The sequence below is a fragment of the Ailuropoda melanoleuca genome, chromosome 11 (genome assembly GCF_002007445.2).
Source record: "Ailuropoda melanoleuca isolate Jingjing chromosome 11, ASM200744v2, whole genome shotgun sequence".
Lineage (NCBI taxonomy): Eukaryota > Metazoa > Chordata > Mammalia > Carnivora > Ursidae > Ailuropoda > Ailuropoda melanoleuca.
Genome location: NC_048228.1, coordinates 92,506,974 through 92,526,686, shown reverse-complemented (window position 1 = coordinate 92,526,686; position 19,713 = coordinate 92,506,974).

The following is a 19,713-nucleotide window of genomic DNA, read 5'->3' as shown; positions in this document are numbered from 1 at the left end:
AACTGTTACCTTGTTTTTCTTGTCTCATCGATCCCTTCTAGATCCCCTCATCTACCTTATCTCTTAATGTCAGAGGAACTCAGGGACCACTTGTCTTTTCTTTCCTTACTCACTTCCTCGCTGTTATCATTTGTTCTATCTATATGTTAATGACTCCCAAGTTTATATCCCTAGCTTGGATTTCTCCTGTAAAATGTATATTTAAAGTGTTCAATATATTGCTTAAATAGGTATCTTAAGCCTAATATACTAAGATAATATGTCCAAATCTACATCATGATCCCTGTTTCCTCCTCAGAAAACTGCTCCTCTTGAACTCTTTCTCATCTCAATTAATGGTCATACCATTCTTCCAGGTTCTCAGGCTCAAAACCATGGAGAAACCCTTGAATCAGCAGTTTCTTCCATACCTTCTACTACTTCCACAGACCTGCGATTTTATCTTCAAAATATATCCAGAAGTGAACCATTTTTCACCACTTTCAATCAACATCATCTCTTATCCAGTAATACCTACTTCAATTCTTAATGTTATCTGTGTACAAAGAGGATGCATAGCAATGAAATCCAACAAATACTTTTAAAAGTACAGAGCAGCCACAAGAATTATGTATCTTAGGATCCAGAGGCTCAACAAACTTCGTTTTCACAAGAATGTTTTCTTCGAATATTTTGAATATACTTTTTTATTTTGGAATAATTTTAGAGACTACAAAAAAGTTCCAAAGATAGTTTAAATTATACTTTATACTACTTATCCAGCTTCAGTTTCTCCTAATGTTTTCATTTTACATTATCATTGTATATTTGTCAAAACTAAGAAACCAGTATTGGTGTATTACTCTTTTTTTTTTCCTTCTTTCTTTTAATTTTTAAAGATTTTATTTATTTATTCAACAGAGAGAGACAGAGAGAGGGAACACAAGCGAGTGGAGTGTGAGAGGGAGAAGCAAGCTTCCCGTGGAGCAGGAAGCCTGATGCGGGGCTCGATCCCAGGACTCCATGATCATGCCCTGAGCCAAAGGCTAAACTCCAAAAGGTATTTAAATTTCTCCTGTTTTTATACTATTCTTTTGTTTCTGTTCTAGGACCCAACCAGAATACTTCATTGTATTTAGTTGCCATGTCTCCTGGTTTCATCTGATCTGTGACATTTTCTCAGTCTTTCCTAGTTTTTCATGACCTTTTGAGCAGTACTAGCCAGGTATTTTGTAGAATATTCCTAAAATGTGATTTGTTGCATATATTCTCATGTTTAGAATGGTGTTATGGGTTTTGGGAACGAATATTACAGAAGTGAAGCACACTTCTTATCACCTCATACCAGGAGGTACATGATATCAACATGATATCATTGTTAATGTTGATTTTGATCATAAGCGGTACTTGCCAGGATTTTCCAATGTAAAGCTACCATTTTTGCTTTCTACACTCTACTCATTGGAAGTGAGTTCCTAAGTCCAATCTACACTTTGTATCAATACTCTGTGAGGAAAATTTGTTAATTTTCATTCATTTATTTATTCAATCATTCATTTATATCAGTGTAGACATATATTTATTTTACACTGTGGATTATAATTCATTGTTACTTATTTTATTCAAATTGTTTTAGCTTGACCATTGGGAGCTCTTTCAGATTGTCTCCTATGTCTTTCTGACATAACCTTGTGCTTGTTTTTTTGTTTGTTTTGTTTCGTTTTGTTTTTTGACCACTTCCTTTCTAGTATTCCTATCAAGCATTTTACTCAAAAAAAAAAAAAAAAAAAAAAAAAAAAAAAAAAAAAAAANGAAAAGAAAAAGGAAAAAGCAATAACAACTGAAAAATGTTTAAGTTTTCCTAACACTATGCCCTTTATGAAAGCAGAACATTTGTCATTGGTTTCAATTACTTACTACAGCAAGATGCCTGGGGATAGCTATTTAATTGGGTTAAGATGCTCTGTTAAAGTGTTTCTTTTCAGTCTAGCTCAAGGCTGCCTGATGCTTCTGAATCTCTCAAGGCCAACCTACATAATTTATTTGAATTCCTTTGCTTTTATGGACACCAATGGTATCTGCCACAAAACAAGGAAATGAATCTAAACACGCCCTCCTTTACATTCATATGCAAATCTATCTTTAGACTTAAAATTTTTATATTTAGTTGTACTATTCTTCAGGAAATATGGTTTCCAAAATATTTCCTTTTAGTCAACCTGAGGTGGATAAAAGATGAGGCACATGTAAGAGGTAAGTTAGATGTTCCAATAGATGATGGGAAACTCCAAAGTGAATGAGATGGTAAAACACATATGGTTATTTTTACATTTCATCTTTTTTCATGTTCTCATGGTTAATAATAAATGAATATGCCAAACCATGAGCCATTGCCCTGATAGATGTATTTGAATCTTTGTCATACAGATCCTTATACGGATGGGACCTCTTGCCTGTGTGACTGAGAAAATACAGTATAATATTTAAGATTAAGTTAAAAATCAATATTGTACACAATTATTATCTATCTATAAGTTATTTAATAAATTTAGCAGGTTGTCTATTGAACTGTACAACGAGTTAACTACGTTAACATCACAGAATAAATGTTCAGAGTATACCTTTCTCCCATGTCATTTTATTTAGTCAAATACTTTGGTTAATATTAAAATTAACCAATTCCAGATGTCAACAATTAAGTTCAATCCAACAAAACATTTAGTCAGGCACTTTCCTCAGACTGAGAATAAGAAGACTTTACATAAACATGTGTAGTGGGTTTTGAGTCTATCTTAAGAAAAAATAGTTGTGTTTAGTGACTAAACATATCATTACACAGATGCCTGATCCCCTTTTGCAGCTGTTCTTGCTGTTTGGTTCTACATAGCCCCTTTGCTTGTCTTTCTTGTGGCTCTCCCTTAGTGTTGCACTATTTGGGGGAAAATCTGCAGATGAGGGGTTCTGGCTGATTTTGTAATGTGCCTGCAGAAAGCTAAGCTTGCATTGTAATGAGGTCAGATTTTGTTTCTAAGCAAGGTCACGCTCTAGGGTTGGTAGAACTCCAAGGAAAATCAAAGTGCTGAAAGAAACATCTAAAAGGTGGTGATTCAGTAGGTGGCACTCTTTCCTCCCTGCAAATCCTGATGTCAATGCCCAGATTCAGTCTGTCTTTCAGAGTAGATTTACAACATGACCTCTTTTGACCATTAGGGAATCTAGTATAGAATAGTTATTTGGGGAAGCAGGTGATGTTTGTTTGTAGTTTTCTTCAGAATACAAGGAGATTTCCTCGAATCTCTGTGTCCCATCTAAACATGAGCTCTATATTTTTGTTTTGCTTTACCTAGAATTTCAACCTGAAGCTGAGCTAACTATGCAGGCACATATGCTGCTGAAAACCTTTATTCTGCTTGGAAAACATTTTCCTTATTTCTGTATGAGTTTTCTACTTCTGATTATTTATGAAATTCTCACTTAGCTTCCAGAGTTGCACAGATCTCAAAATTAGCCTGACTTGTAGAAGCTTCAAATTTTAATGACTAACAAAAAATACAAATACTGATTTCTCTGCTCTTTCTTCATGAGCTTGAAAACTGCACTCTTAGCTTTTATTGAACTGAATGTCAACCAGGATCCAGGAGATAGATTTATTAATGAATTTGATTTCCTTCTGAAACTTCCTTTTCCTCAAATGTAAAAATAAAACAACAAAAAAATGATGCTCATACTTTTCCATGACAAAAGGATGAAACATGTTTGTTCCCACTTTAAAAAGAACACTAACACTACTTCAAAAAACATTCCTGATGTCTCATTTAGACTGAAAATCAGTAATAGAGAAAGTGGAACTCTCCCTGCTCGATTACACAGAAGAATGTGCTAAATAAGTAGAAATAATCTAATATTAGTTGGAAAAAATTATGGTTTAGCCTATCAGATTATTACATTTTCTTTTTAAACATTTTTTTTTCTTTTTCATTCTCTGCTTACATTAGCCTTTTGCTTTGCAATGTGACTTTGCTTTTGTTAAAATGTATAAAGAAAGTCAGGTGTGACTGAGCTAAAGGTTTATAAGAGCAAAGGAGGACAAGTAAATTCATTTGAGGTTCCATTAGTTCAACCAGAAAAGGTTGGCCGGGTGTGATGTTTTGACATTTACTCAGCACCCACAGAATATTGTGCAGAGCGTGGAACAAATTCACACACATTCACAGTCATGCAGGGACACACATACACATACACACATGCACATGCAGGGTTACACTAAGTCAGCGAAACTTGATCAGTTCCAGATAGAAATGAAACATACAAGTTTCCCAAGAATATGAGAAACATATAAACCATCTCTTCCTCTCATAATGTTGTTTGAACCCCTTGAATAGCTCTTTTGGACCCCCTGGAATCCTCCCACCAATTAAGCTTTGACACATCAACCAATGCCAACCATAAACTCCAGTTACAAAATTATATGATCTGCAAATCTCCCTAAACTCCTTTGGCTCCTATTCCTAGAACAATACTGTGCTGTACATAGTATTAATTGTTTCTGATGACAGGGATAATTTTAGAGAGGACTTGGCTGGCTTCTCCGGTCTCCTTATTTGCACTTCTTTGTGACAAGTTCTGGAAGAAGCAAGGCATAGACGCTGTGAGTTCCCCATAGCTAACTCACAGTTCTGAGGTTGTATGCCTTCATGGGAATCCTGCATTCTTTTTTCTTACTTAAACAGGTCAAAAAATGCAAAGCAGCCTTTGGCTTGCAGTTTGTGCTTAATTCTCTATAGCTTCGGTCATCTTCTTCGAATCTTGTTATATAGAGATTTTGAACAAATCTTGGCTGCAAATAAGAAATAATCTCAGCTTTTGGGGGTTTGGGAAAATAGAAAAAATCATATTTATATAGTGAAACACACCATCACATAAGAGTGTATTGGATCGTAACCTTAGTGCCCCCTTGAAGTTTATATTCTAGCAAATCTTCACCTATGTTCCATGCTTTTGTACATTTTTTTTCTTTCTTACCAGAATGCTTCCCCCAAACCCCTCCCTAATCCACTTTGCCTACCAGCAAACATTTATTCATCTTTCAAAATCCAGTGCAGACATCCTCATTGGAAAAGCTTTGGTTTACTCCATACCAGTGCAACTGAGTTCATCTCTCCATTCCCTGTTCAGTGACTTTGCTTCATTATTGAGTCTCCAGAGCCCCAGTATTGCACACTAGTAGAGGGTGAGGATTAGCACTACTTGTTACATGGATAGTGCCTTTGAAGTTGTGCAAAGAGGCAGATTTTGCCTAGAAACTACCACTATGGCTGCCACCCAGAACCTACTCAGTAGATACTGATTGAACTGAATTTGTCCAATGTAAAACCAGGAATTTCAACCATGAATATGCTGAACTTGAAATGGACTTTAGTTGTCATCTAGATCAATAGACTCAAATTGTTGATGAATAAATGACACGGAAAGCTGTGAGTTGATCAATGGTTTTTTTTTGCAAGGCTAGGTATTGGCAGATGAATTTGGATTAGAACCCAGCTCTTATGCATCCCTGTTTTCTACAGCAACAGCTGCATCACAAATTGCTGAAATGAAAAGGTACTATTCCAATGGGGAAATGTTGACTATAAAATCCTGCCTTTGGAAAACGTCCCCATGGAAAGAGTCACACTTCCTTCATGTGTGTTAGATGACTGGAGCTCTAATAAATCGAGCAATCTCTTCGTCCGTTCTTGGTTCTCAGGTTGAATAGTGCTTTGCATTCCTTACCTTGTAAGATCACAGAGTTCTCTACAGGTACTAATTAGGCCTCATGACACTCCCCTGTGGAAATGATCTTCTTATTATGACTAAAATGGTACTAAAGATATTTAAGGTGTTTAACCTAAAAGTGAAGAAAAGGCATTAAGTAGTCCAACCCCAGGCCCTCTGGTACTGAAAGCACTCCAGTGCCAGGAAGCTTGACAACATGGCCTGGGGCAAACTGAGGAAGTGGAGAAAGGCTTGTCTATGGAGCACACCTTTAGAGAGACCATCTGTATTCGTCAGGGTTCTTCAGAGAAACAGAACTCAATATGTTATTAGGATATATATACACACACAAATATTATATATATTTACATACATATATTAGGAGATATACACACACAAATGTGTGTGTGTATATATATATATACACATTCATATGTATATATTTGTGTATATATGTATGCATATATATCCATATATTTATCTCTATCTATCTGAGAGATTTTGAGGAATTGGCTTATGTGATTATAGAGGCTAAGAAGTTCCATTATCTGCCAGCTGCAAACTGGAGACCCAGTTTAAATAATTCAGTCTGAGTTCAAAGGCTTGAAAACCAGGGGAGCCAATGATGTAAATCCCAGTCCGAGGGTAGGAGAAGATGAGATGGAATGTCCCAGCTTAACTTGAGGCAGGCAAAAACAGGCAAATTCCTCCTTCCATCACCTTTTATTCTATTCAACCCCTGAATGGATTGGATGATGTCCACCCACAATCTGATTTACTCGGTCTACCAATTCAGATATTAATCTCATTCAGAAACACCCTCACAGCACACCCAGAAATAATATTTAATCTGGGTATCCTGTGGCCAGTCAAGTTGAGATATAAAATTAAGCATCACACCATCCCATTTACCTTTTTTACATTCTTTGCTTCCACGCCACTGAGCTCTACCTTCTTTGGACATTTTTTTTTTCAGCTCTCCTTTTATTCTTTTAATCTCATTTGTAAATTCCTTTAATAACATGATGTCTAATCCTAATAATAGTTTGAAAGCATAGACTATTATGCCTTATGTCAGTATCCTTTCTCTAGACAATTGTTTTGTTTTGCATTTAATCCTACAGAGTGAAAATATGTATCGTGTACATTTTATTTATCCAAACTAACTAATCTACTCTACGCACCTATCTATCCATGCTGCATGGAAATTTATTTTGAACCACTTAGGGTTTTTTTTCTGTGCCACCCAGCACAATACAGAAGTTGTGTTCAGGAGCAGGGGTCTTATACAAGAAAACTCAAAAAGAACCCTCAACTTTGGTCCATATTGATCTTTGCTAAAATGAGCATTGATTAATTCCCCTGAGTTTCTTAAATATGGGGGACATCTTGCTTCTGAGCCACCCTTGGACATGGTAGCCCATTTAGTTCTTGGTACATGAGTTCATTTAGCCTCAGTGTGTTGTTAAAAGTGACTAGGAAGGTCCCCACAGGTCATAAAATCCATGCCTTTTACAGTCTTTTGGGAAATCTCCTCACCAGCTTCTGGACTTGAATTGCCTTCCTGTCCCAAACTCTCTCTCCATCCTTTTTCCCCTGGTCACATCCTAAACACACACTTCTGAATGGGTCTTTAGAAACAGAATTCTGTCCTCTCCTTCCTTTGGGAAAGGGAAGAAAATGAGACCATCAGTGAGGCTGTTTTCACTTATCCATTATCTTCCTTCCTTCCTTCCCTCCCTTCTTCCTACCCTACCCTCCTCCTTTCCTGACATAGTTACTCTGTTTCTTCTCCACATGCCCTAATAAATATTGTCAAACCTAACTTTCATATTACCCTTGTATGCAATTATGTTCCTAACATCTTTATGTTTTTATTTTCCTAAACTTGCCTTTATTGCATTTGATCAATGAACTCCTATTATGACAACAAAACCAAGTTCAGATGTCACTTCATTCAATCATTTTAAATAAACATTTAATATTTATTGAATGATTCTAAGCTCTAGGGATATTTCAGGTTAAAAAATATAAGATTTCTGTTTTCATAATGCTTATCTCCTTCATGAAGCATACTCTGCCATTTCCTAGTACAGATATATAACTTCGGTTATAACAGTGTTTCTCAACCAAGGTATATTATTGCTATTATTGTGTTATATGTTAATCATTGGATTTTCATATCTTTAATTCCTATAAATCTGGAAAACCTGGAAGCCCTACCTGTATCATTTTGGTTTTGTCCCCCTCTCTCCCCATTGCTTAGTATAGAGTCTGGTATACATTAGGTGATCATAAAATGCTCATTATATTTTGGTGATTTCAAATCTTCCTGAGCATCCACTGTACAAAAAGCACTATAATATTCCTTTTAGCAATTGTAATATTTGTTAAGATGGACATTAATACTCTCAAATAAACTAACATGAAGAAATGGAAAGTTATTGTTTAATGGGTATAAAATTTCAATTTTGCAATACGAAAAAGTTTTGGATATTGTTTGCACAACAGTATGAATATACTTACTACTACTGAAGTTTACATTTAAAAATGGTTAAGATGGTAAATTTTGTGTTATGTGTATTTTCCCACAATAAAAAAAAAACCCAGTAGTCTAACAGAGATAAGTTTTGTTCATATTGTGATATCAAATAAAAAGTGATAATTCTCCTAAAAAATATACAAATCTGATGGAATTCAGAAGAAGAGGAAATGACCAATGAAAGGCCCATCTTCTCTCTTCCAGAAACTTTGCCTATACCACTCTTGGAAGACTTAAGTGTCCTGTGTGGAAATTCTTTAGAATTTTATCAAATAAGTAACAAAATGTATGACAAAAGAGAAACAGGTTNCTCTTCCAGAAACTTTGCCTATACCACTCTTGGAAGACTTACGTGTCCTGTGTGGAAATTCTTTAGAATTTTATCAAATAAGTAACAAAATGTATGACAAAAGAGAAACAGGTTAATATTGGTTGAATTTGAATCGACTCAAATCTGAAAGAACTTCCTGGGTGAGTTTGTCCAGCAGACACTGAGACTTGTAGGGCATAGGCTTAAAAAAGAAGTCTGGATGCAAGATAGTGACTGAAAATTCACTCCAGCAAGGCTAGACCTATGACAGTATATCATGCCTAAAAAGGAAAAAGGGCATGAGAAGAAAACAGAAAAAGCTAAAGACTGACCTTATGGTATAACTAAAGGTACAAGAAGAAAGAAGAATTTATGAAGGGGATGGACAGGAAAGGTAAGAAGAGATATAAGCATACTGGTATATTTTTAACCTTCTAATAATTAAACTGATCCTTTGCTGATATCTTATAGTTTTAAAGGTAAAGTAATGATATGTATTTTTATTATCTATTAATACATACTAACATTTATGTGACGCTTTAGCAGTTTACAAAGTTGCTCCTTAGAATATGATGATAAGGAAAGAGCCCATTCTTCTGCTTCTGTAGAAAAATAAGTTCCAAGTATCATAGCTTATTTTACTGCTGCATGAGGAAACAACAGAAACCATGTTTTCCAACACCAATTATCATTCTCATTTTAAACATCATTTATTAACATCTCATTTTTAGCAGCGATTCTCAATTTTTCCATACATTATCTTTTTTCTAAATAGTATTAACTCCTGCAGAAGGGTAAAGTGGGTGATTTTATGATCATGGATGACTTCCAAGAGAACAAATTCAGTTGAAGGGCTGAGATCTTTGCTAGCCTCCGAGGAGTGTGTGTACTATGACAATGGAGGTAGAGAATGTAGATAACTTTTTGAAGCACTTTGATAGTGAAACAAAGCAGAGTTAGGCTGTTTTCTCCAAGGGTTGTAGGATTGGATAAGACATTTTTCTAACATATAAAAGACCTGAGAACTGGAGTGCCTGGGTGGCTCAGTCATTAAGTGTCTGCCTTCGGCTCAGGGCTTGATCCCAGGGTCCTGGGATCGAGCCCCACATCGGGCTCCATGCTCTCCTGGGAGCCTGCTTCTTCCTCTCCCACTCCCCCTGCTTGTGTTCCCTCTGTCACTGGCTGTCTCTCTCTCTCTGTCAAATAAATAAACACTTTTTTTAAAAAAAGAAAAAAAGACCTGAGAATTTATAAGCAAATACAGTGGATAAGAAGGCAAACCATGAGAGAATCCNCTCTTTTTTAAAAAAAAGAAAAAAAGACCTGAGAATTTATAAGCAAATACAGTGGATAAGAAGGCAAACCATGAGAGAATCCTAACTCCTAACTACGGGGAAGAAACTGAGGGTTGCTGGAGGGGAGGTGGGTGGGGCAACTGGGTGATGGGCATTAAAGAGGGCATGTGTTGTAATGAGCGCTGGGTGTTATATGCAACTGATTAACTACTGAACTCTACCTCTGAAACTAATGATGTTCTATATGTAGGCTAATTAAATTTAAATTAAAAAGAATAAAAAAAAACAAGAAATGGAAAAATATAAGTAGGGAAAGAAATAATAGATGGAAGGGGTCCTTGAGGAGACAGAAGGAGATAGAATCAAGAGGTGGTATGATTAGCTTACAAAAGCAGAAGAGACATTTTTCTCCTAGACATAAAAGAGATGATCAAAGACTACCTAAAGGTAAAGGAAGATAGGGAGTGAATGGTATGGTTATTGACAAATTTTTTGAGATGGAGAGGAGAGAAGATAAGTCACTTGCTCCAGATAACTTCATCTTTTTCTAGAGAATGAAAAAGGACATGAGAGTGAGGGAGAAGATCTACATGGGACTATAGGGAAAATTTGAAAGGAATTCTGCTTCAAGTGTTACCTGGCACCAGAAAGTAGAGCCTTTAAAATGTTCAGAATGAATTTAACCCACTGTGCTCAGCTTTTGGAATCTAAGTATCTTTCCTTGCTGAAAGGAAATAGGGAGAACAGCCATGGAAAAAGGACTAATTCCAAGGAAGGGCAAAGAGAATTCAAGATAAACGGGAATATCTTGTTGTGCCTAAGAATTGAAAGTGCTCAAAAAATGATAAAAATGTGTAAAAAGTACAAAGGAGCCAGATTGAAGTGGTTTCCAAAAGACAAATCTGAGACAATTTGTGCATCAACATAAATAATGTTGCTAAAGTGTTATAATCCACTGAATAAAATAAGAATATCTGAGCCCATACTGATAACCAATGAATAAATAAACATTTGGAGAGAAGTAAAACAGAATGTCAGCTAATAAATGTAGAATAAATGAAATAGCAAAATCACCATGTGCAATCACCATAATAATAATGGAATCACACAGAAATCAACAATGGAGCTATAACTAGTCTGTGAAAATTTCATGAGGAATATTGTGTTTACAAGGTCTTAAAGTATCTCCCCACAAATTATTTATTAATTACAGGGAAAGTGGTAACTGAGTGGAGACACGTAACAGTCATCACTTCAACCACGAAATCAAAGTTAAATTTACGTGAAATGGGACAAATCAATTGACATTTTGTGTCCCCCAATGTGATGCACTGAGAAGGACATGTTATTACATCTGTGGAATTCCTGCCTAAAAATGCATACCTTAAATCTAACCATTAGAAAGTATTAGACACACCAGACTGAGGAATATTCTACAGTATAACTAATCTGTACTCTTCAAAAATGTTAATATGATGAAAGACAAAGAAAGGATAAGAAATGGTTCCAAATTAATGGAGGGTAAAGAGACATAACAAGTAAATTAAATGGATTATCTTGCATTGAATCCTGATTCAGAAAAAAGTTGTGGTAAAGAACCAATTGGAAAAACTTGAATATTGGCTGTAAGTAAGAGTATTTAATAATGTTTAATTTCCTGCCTTCTATAACTTTACTATGATTACATAGGATAATGCTTTTGTTCGTAGGAAATATATACTGAAGTTTTCAGGAGTACAGGCTTGATGAGTGCAATTTGTTCTTAAGTGGTTCAGAAAAATAAATGGTATGCTTAATAGAGAGAAGAAAATGTTCAAGCAAATGTGGCAAAATATTAACAATTTGTGAATCAGGAAGAAGAGAATATGAAAGTTCTTAATACTATTTTTGAAACTTTTCTCCAAGTGTGAAATTATTTCAAAGCAAAAAGTGAGAGAATAATGAAATTTACCACCAAACAAATAATTAACAAACACGTAGTAGACACAAGAGCTGGGAGAGACCTGTCAGGTACAATTTCTGGTTTCAGGTGGTCCCCAGTTTATAGCAGGAGACAGACAGAAAATCAGCACTCAGGACACTCTGAAACCAGTGCTACAAGAGGGAGAGAAATGGAGTAGGCTTATAAACAACCCTTAAGCTGGAAAGTGAGGTCAAAAAGTTGGCTGGTTCATTTTACTTCTCTCTTCAAAACTTTCAAAGGGCTTCCTATTGCCTACCAAAAAACAACACAAAAAAACTTTGAATATGTTAGCCCAGTGAGTTTCATCTACTTTGCTGAGCCCGGTGACATTGTCCTGGATGCCTGGGGGTTGTTTTAAGAAACGTTCTGAGGCCACGCCATGCACTGAGATACATGGGGACATCTGCCGTAGAGCCACGGATCTGGAGGCACTGCCCACATGAGTTTGCGACAACTGCCATAACCAAGGACTGCAAACAATGTGGCTTAAACAGCAGAAATAAATGGTCTCACAGTCCTGGGGGCTGGCAGAGTGAGATTACAGGGTCTGTAGGGTTGGTTCCTTCTGAAGGCTGTGAAAGAAAATCTGTCCCATGCCTTTCCCTTAGCTTTTGACAGTTTCTGGCAATCTCTGGCATTCCAGACGCATCACCCTGATCTCTGCCGTCATCTTTTCATAGTGTTCTCCCTATCTGTGTCCAAATTTCCTCTTTTTATATAGACACAGTCATACTGGATGAAGGCCTACCCTAAGGACCTCGTCTTCACTTGACGTTCTACAAAGGTGATTTCAAAAGTGTGGTCACATTCATAGGTACTGGGGGTTAGGATTTTATTTTATTTTATTATTTTTTTTAATTTTTAAAATTATATTATGTTAGTCACCATACAGTACATCCCTGGTTTTTGATGTAAAGTTCGATGTTTCATTAGTTGTGTATAACACCCAGTGCACCATGCAATACGTGCCCTTCTTACTACCCATCACCAGTCTATCCCATTCCCCCACTCTCCTCCCCTCTGAAGTCCTCAGTTTGTTTCTCAGAGTCCATAGTCTCTCATGCTTCATTCCCCCTTCTGATTACCCCCCCCTTTCTTTATCCCTTTCTCCTCCTACCGATCTTCCTAGTTCTTATGTTCCATAGATGAGAGAAATCATATGATAATTGTCTTTCTCTGCTCGACTTATTGCACTTAGCATTATCTCCTCCAGTGCCGTCCATGTTGCAGCAAATGTTGAGAAATCGTTCTTTTTGATAGCTGAGTAATATTCCATTGTTAGGATTTTAACACCGTTAGAGGGGACACAATTCAATCCATAATACTACCTCAATGACATTCACAGTTTTCAAAGAATTTCTCCCAAACTATCTTTCCAAACTTATTTCATATCCCTTTCTATAAAAAACAAAAACAAAAACCAGTTTCAAATAAACTCTTGTAAATGTCCCTGGAATGCTTTGCCCCTAGATCTCATCATAGCTAGCACATTCTTCTTCTTCCATCCAGAGTTAGAATGTTACACACCGAGTTACTACCTAACATATGATGTTGCTTGATTTCCTTTGTGGAATTTATGTCTTTATCTTGTTTATGTGTTTACTTATTTATGGTCTACCTCTTGCTACTAAATTGTAAGCTACATGAAGGCAGGGATCCTGTCAGGGTGACTACCACAGCCTCAGTGCCAAGTTCAGTGTCTGACACATAGTAGATGTTTAGTATATCTATAACTGCAATAAGAACAGGGCCATTTTAATCTCCAGTATAATTTTCTTTCCTATTTTGACCAGTCCTGATTCACTGAACCAGAGTAGGCATTCTAGGTTTTAAATAAGTATACACATTAGAGCAACCTAGGTGACAATAACAAGAGATTCATGAGAACAAACAAAATGTCCAACAATAGAGATTGCTTGAAAGCAAACCAAATGAGCGTCTTTCCATGGCTACTAATAGCAAAGAGAAGAAAAACTCAGCTGGAAGTTAATTAGAAATGTGAAGACAATAATACACAGAAAACAACAACAAAGTCTGTAACATGAAAAAATACTTAAAAGCACATGAAAGTTTATGAATCTACCTTGTACTATATGCCTACGTTGCCAACTTCGGGAAAAAAGAGTGACAGAAAATATGTAACTTTGGATCAATTTGTTGTTGTTTTGTTGTTTTCCAACTCCCTTCGGTACAAATTGCTTTTGTTCTAAGTGCATTCAGCCTCAGTGCTTTTGTGTTTTATTTAATTTTTTTTGGCTGTTTACCAAGAGTATACAAAAGCCACTCATTAAATCATTAAATGATGCTAATTGTTACGATTATTATTACTGATCTTGATAATATATGCATATAAGAGATGAGAAAAAAAAAACTTCATCATTTTAAACAGAAGAAAATGAATGCTCCAAAGTCTTTTAAGTGCCTGGTCCGAGGCTAGAGAGAGGTAGGATGGGAGTCCAGAGTACTCTTTCTTTCCCTGGTCCACAGTCTCCATAGATCTTGTTTATCCAGTCACAGTCTGGAGCCAAACTCTTTGGGGACAGAGTGCCTAGGGTCTCGTTTCACCTGCCTTTCTCAGGCTCACACTGCCAAGCTGTAAGGTTAAGCAGTGTGACTCAGCTGCCAGTTGATAGAGTCACATGGCCAATCCCTCACAGGCAAGGAATGTCACCATTCCTGGTTTAGTCACCTGTGTGCGGGCGTAGCGAGAGGGCCCCAAAGGTAAAATTGCAGTCACACTGACATAATTACTCAGCTGTTCTGTCCATGCACTGTATAGCAAAAGACAGTGGGACACCGAAAAACAGACCTGATGTGACACAGAAAAACAGGCATTGGAGGAAAATGCATCTTATGATGACAAAGAAGCAGGGAATGTGTCTTGAGTATAACTTTCAAGCAGAGTGTTCGTCAAAAGCCTAGAATGAAGAGCGGTCATATGGGTGCTTAGATAGGGTTGGAATGCATTTTAGTAATAGTGCGTTTACGTAAAAGGTCGAAAGCGGACTGTCTCTCTGAGTTCGTGGATGACAACCATGAGAAGGAAGGTAAACTACCTTCTAGAGAAAAGAGGAAAATGCACAAAACAAGATACCTATGGTTGAATATAACCTGCATATACAACAACACATTTATCATCCCTTCCCTGCCATTCATTTGCATCTTGCCTTTTGCCTTCTTGGTGGTCGTTTGCATAATGGTCAGCCATGTATCACTTACACACTCGAAACAGAAATATATACTTTTTTAATATGCAAGTCTAATGGCTCCACTTGACAAAAGAAATTCCAGTGATCTATATTGTCTCTTAAATTGATCCAACATATTGTGGCGTTCGGGCCGAGTTACTTCCTGCTAATAATTTCTTAACAGAAAATGGAAAGACAATAGCATTAGTAAATCAAACCAAACCTGTGATTAATGCCACTTGAATACCAGGCATGTGTTTCAGCCCCACCGGTCTGACTCTGCTGCAGCTCAGCCAGAGGAAGGGGTCATGTCATTTGCATGCTATGGCAAGATGCGTGATAAAAATCACTCTAAATTATCAACCACTGCAAGCAAACTGGGTGCTAGAATATACGTTCTATGTCAAATTCCAGGGAGGACACATCTTGATTTCTCATGTAAGAAGGTACACTTTGTTGCCTTACAATACAGCAATTTTAGAGCTGACCTAATTCTGAACTACAACTTAAAATCCCACTAGGTCTAGTCTTTTCTCATCTGTGCTTGCTATCTCATTTTGAATGACTAGCCCACCTCTTTGCAGTCTTCAGTTCTGACTCCTTGAAGCAGGGACGCATCTGAATTCCACAGTGGTCTCTGGGGGCTGCTGTGGTCTCTGCACTACTTTTCCATGAGTGACACATCCATACATTAAGTGTCTGAACTATCGAGAATGACTTGAGAGATCCAGGTGCTGGTCTCAAAGTTCTGTAACAGGGTGCTCTCCAATTCTTCATGGGGATCCCTGTCTCAGAATCTCATTCAGAAAGCCTAGATTAAGGAGGAAAATTAGTTACCTATAGGTGGCCAAGATACATCAGTGTATTTATTCATTCACCACATATATTTGTGGGTATGAAAACTGTACAGATGTGTTTTAATGAACAGTGCAAAGAATTGATTTAACTGTAATCCTTGGTTTATGACATGTTGTCGTCTTCATGTGTGACCCTCTCAATTTATTTATTTAATAATTTTAGCTAGATATTAAGAAGATCTAACATTCATGGACCCATCACCCAATTCCTTTCGTCTACCAATTTGCTTCTACCCAATCCCATTCCCTGTGTCCCCACAAGGTATTGACTACTAAAATTTTGCATCCCAATGCTTTATTTAAATATATTGTTTCAACAAGGTACTGTTTAGTTTTAGTTGTTTTTGAACTTTAAAGAAAAGATTTTATTTATTGATTTGACAGGGAGCAAGAGAGCACAAGCAGGGGGAGTGGTAGAGGGAGAGGGAGAAGCAGATCCCCTACTGAGCAGGGAGCACAGTGCAGTGCTCAATCCCAGGACCCTGGGATCATGACCTGAGCCGAGAGTAGATGCTTAACTGACTGAGCCACCCAGGCACCCCAGTTTTTGAACATTTTAAGAAGGTTGCTGTATGATCTTTCAGAAAGTGCTTTTTTTTTTTCATTTGGAATTATGCTACTGAGATTTATTTATCTAGTTGCCTATACAGTTAATTCTTTTTCTTTGTAGTAGTTACTTTCTATAAAGTCACTATGACACTGAATTAACCAATTTTGAACTATTGTTCCTGTAAGAAATACAGGGTTAGATTCCTGTGAGCCTCTGGTCGCATTTTTGTTAATTGACTGATGTTTTGTATGTGTTTCTGTTTGAGTACATTGTATTTAACATATATTATTACTCATTAATATTGAACTCACAGCCAACAGCACTATAGCCCATGCCTGGTTGAAGCCTATCTAACACACAGGTTTTCTCTATAAGTCACATCACAGCCTTCCTGCACTTAGGAACACTAGCCGGCACTTTGCACTTCACTGGGTGGTCATTTTAAATAGCAAAATCATCAATAAAATACAGAAAAGTGTGAAAAGTGTAGCACTAAATAGTCTGTGAAAAGGATACTGGTTTGCAACATAACAGCTGAAACGAGAAGGCAATGAGTACTGCTTTTGTAGCTACAAATAAGTTTTAATGAATAGGGAATTTGCAACCACTTGATCGGTGAATAATGACGATTGGGTATAGTTATATTCCATTCATTTTTTACTGTTGCATAAGATTCCATTGTGTAAATATATCCCATTCTTAAAATCACTCTTCTGTTAATGAATATTTGAAATCTTTACTTGGAGGTTTTTTAAAATAAATTTTAATTTTTCATCATTCACAAATTGATCATACTACTGAAATGATTGTGTAGGGGAGAAATGTTATTTTCATATAAATATAATAACCTGTAGTTACAATGACATGATGCCAACTCCTATCTATTATCAATCTAATCCTTTATTATACATGTTTAACACTTAACTTTGAACAGAAACAGAGGTTCATTGTATGCAGAGAAATTTACTGATAAGTTTTGAAAACAAATACGTGTTAGTTGCTAAAAGTACATGTGTGCACTGTGATGGACCCCAAAAGCACAAAAATAAGATGATCATTGTCTTCCCTGAATTCCAAGTCTAGAGACAAAATAAACAGGTAACACAAAATTATAAATACTACCAAAGAAGTACGGATATGACAAAACCTGATGGAGAAAATGTTGATCTCTGCATCAGGCCATCAGAAAAAGCTTCCAGGAGGAGGTGGGGATGATGTTGATATTTGACATATAGCAGTGTTTAAATTAGGAACCTTTTATGGCAATTTCCAGTGAAAAATTTGCAAATTTCCTGGGCCTCATTAATACATGATTTTGAAATACAGGGTGACCAGGTTTGGCCTTTATACATGATCATACAATCCTCTCTGTTGACAATAAATAAGGGGGATGCTGGGGGATGGTATTAGCTGCTATGGGTTTTGATGAAATAGAATTTATCCTCCTCTATACATGCTTAATCTGTGGTTACATGAGTATTATATCTGTGCTATTCCTGAACTTGCTGGTATCAAATATGATTGGCCACCCTTGTCCAAAAACAGTATCTCTTCATGGTCACTGAGACCTCGTTGGTATAAGGCAATGGTTCTTAACATGTTGTTCTCAAACTACCACTGCTTGGACCCTTACTAGACGTTATGAATTCTTTGCCCTCAATCCAGACCAACTGAGTCAGAACCTCTTGGGGTAGGGTCCTGCAGTCTGTGATTAAGGAAGTTTTCCAGGTGATTCAATGCATGCTAAAGTTTGACAACCAATGCTAGAAGGAAATCTGTATTGATTTAGCCTGTTCTAAGAACCAGGTTTTGTCAAGGCTGTGAATTGATCAAAGGATGTTTTTTAGCTCTATCTTAATTAAGGAGTTAGGGTAAGAATTAGGAGAATAAGTAATGAGAAGACTATTAGTTGTAAATCACAAGCAGTAGGGCACAAATGCATTACACAAGTTGTAATTGAGAAAGTACTTAGAGAAATGAAGAAATATGCCATTGTAGCCAAACCCAGATGTCTGTACCTGGAAGCAGCACTTATGCCTGTTTCTTTAGACACACCCAGCGGATTTATAGATCAGTGGTAGAAGTGTGTTTGCCCATTCTATACAAAATATGGCCCACCCATCAGCAATATTGGCATCATCTGGGAACTAAAGAATCTTGGAGTTCCATTCCAGGTTCATTGAATGGGATCTGCTTTTCAGCAAAATCCCTAGGTGACCAATGTGCCCATAAAGCTTGTAGAAGCAGCCGACTAATCTCTTGCACATAGTATATGGTGTATGTTGCTTCTTAGTTTTGAGTGGATGAAAGAATGAATACACCTGCCATAAGCCATTTAGCCCTTAGGCATTAGGCAGAAATACACTTAATAAGTATTTGTCTAGCTCCCACTATGCACCAGCCCTGATTTAAACATGTTAACAAAGGCTGATTCACTGAAGCCTCAAAACACCGCATGAAGTAAGTATTGTTACCATTCACATTTTACACAAGAAGTTAAGTTACTCGTTCAAGGGCATTCAGTTAATAAGGGACAGAATTAGGATCTGAATTTCACCAATTTGGCTTCTGATTCTAGATTCGAAGACTGTCTCCCCTTATTCTCAAATGAGCACAGCAATAATACTCTTGATTAGACTCAGGAGTTGTGGGGGTCCTACAGAACCTCATAACCAGACTCATGGACAATGTGGTAGGTTATGAATTTAACTGGAGCCTTTACTCCACAGAGCTCATGATTTCCTGTAAAGGACTTTCACTAGAGAAGCTTTCTGGCTACTCCCAAGTTCCCAAGCGGGAAAGTCTGGGGTAAAGAGCTGGGCCCAATATGGAGCAGCTTCCCCTAGGCTCTCTTGGGATCTCCCTATATACAAGGAAATCTGATCTGTTTTAAAGAAACAGAGAAAAGTGTCTGCCTCTATTTTGTGAGGACTGTGGTTTTTAGCTCTACGTATTACAAAAGGTTAAATTTTGCAATTTTAGGAGACCTGCTTTCGCTCTATGTCTGTATATAGCTATATCCTCCAATACCCCCATCATTGCCAGTTAACAGAGTTATTTTGGTCTATATTTCTTCATCTCAGATAGTCAAATGAATCAATATGTTCTGGAATCAAGCAGGGATTCTTTTTCCTCCCCCAAACCATTAAGGTATATACATCAATGGGAGCAAGACTGCCTTTTCAGAATTTTCATACCAAAACTATTGTCACCATAACAAGCCATAAGTGAAATCTGATTAAATTATTACCCTTTAATGAAGAACGCAGATTTCT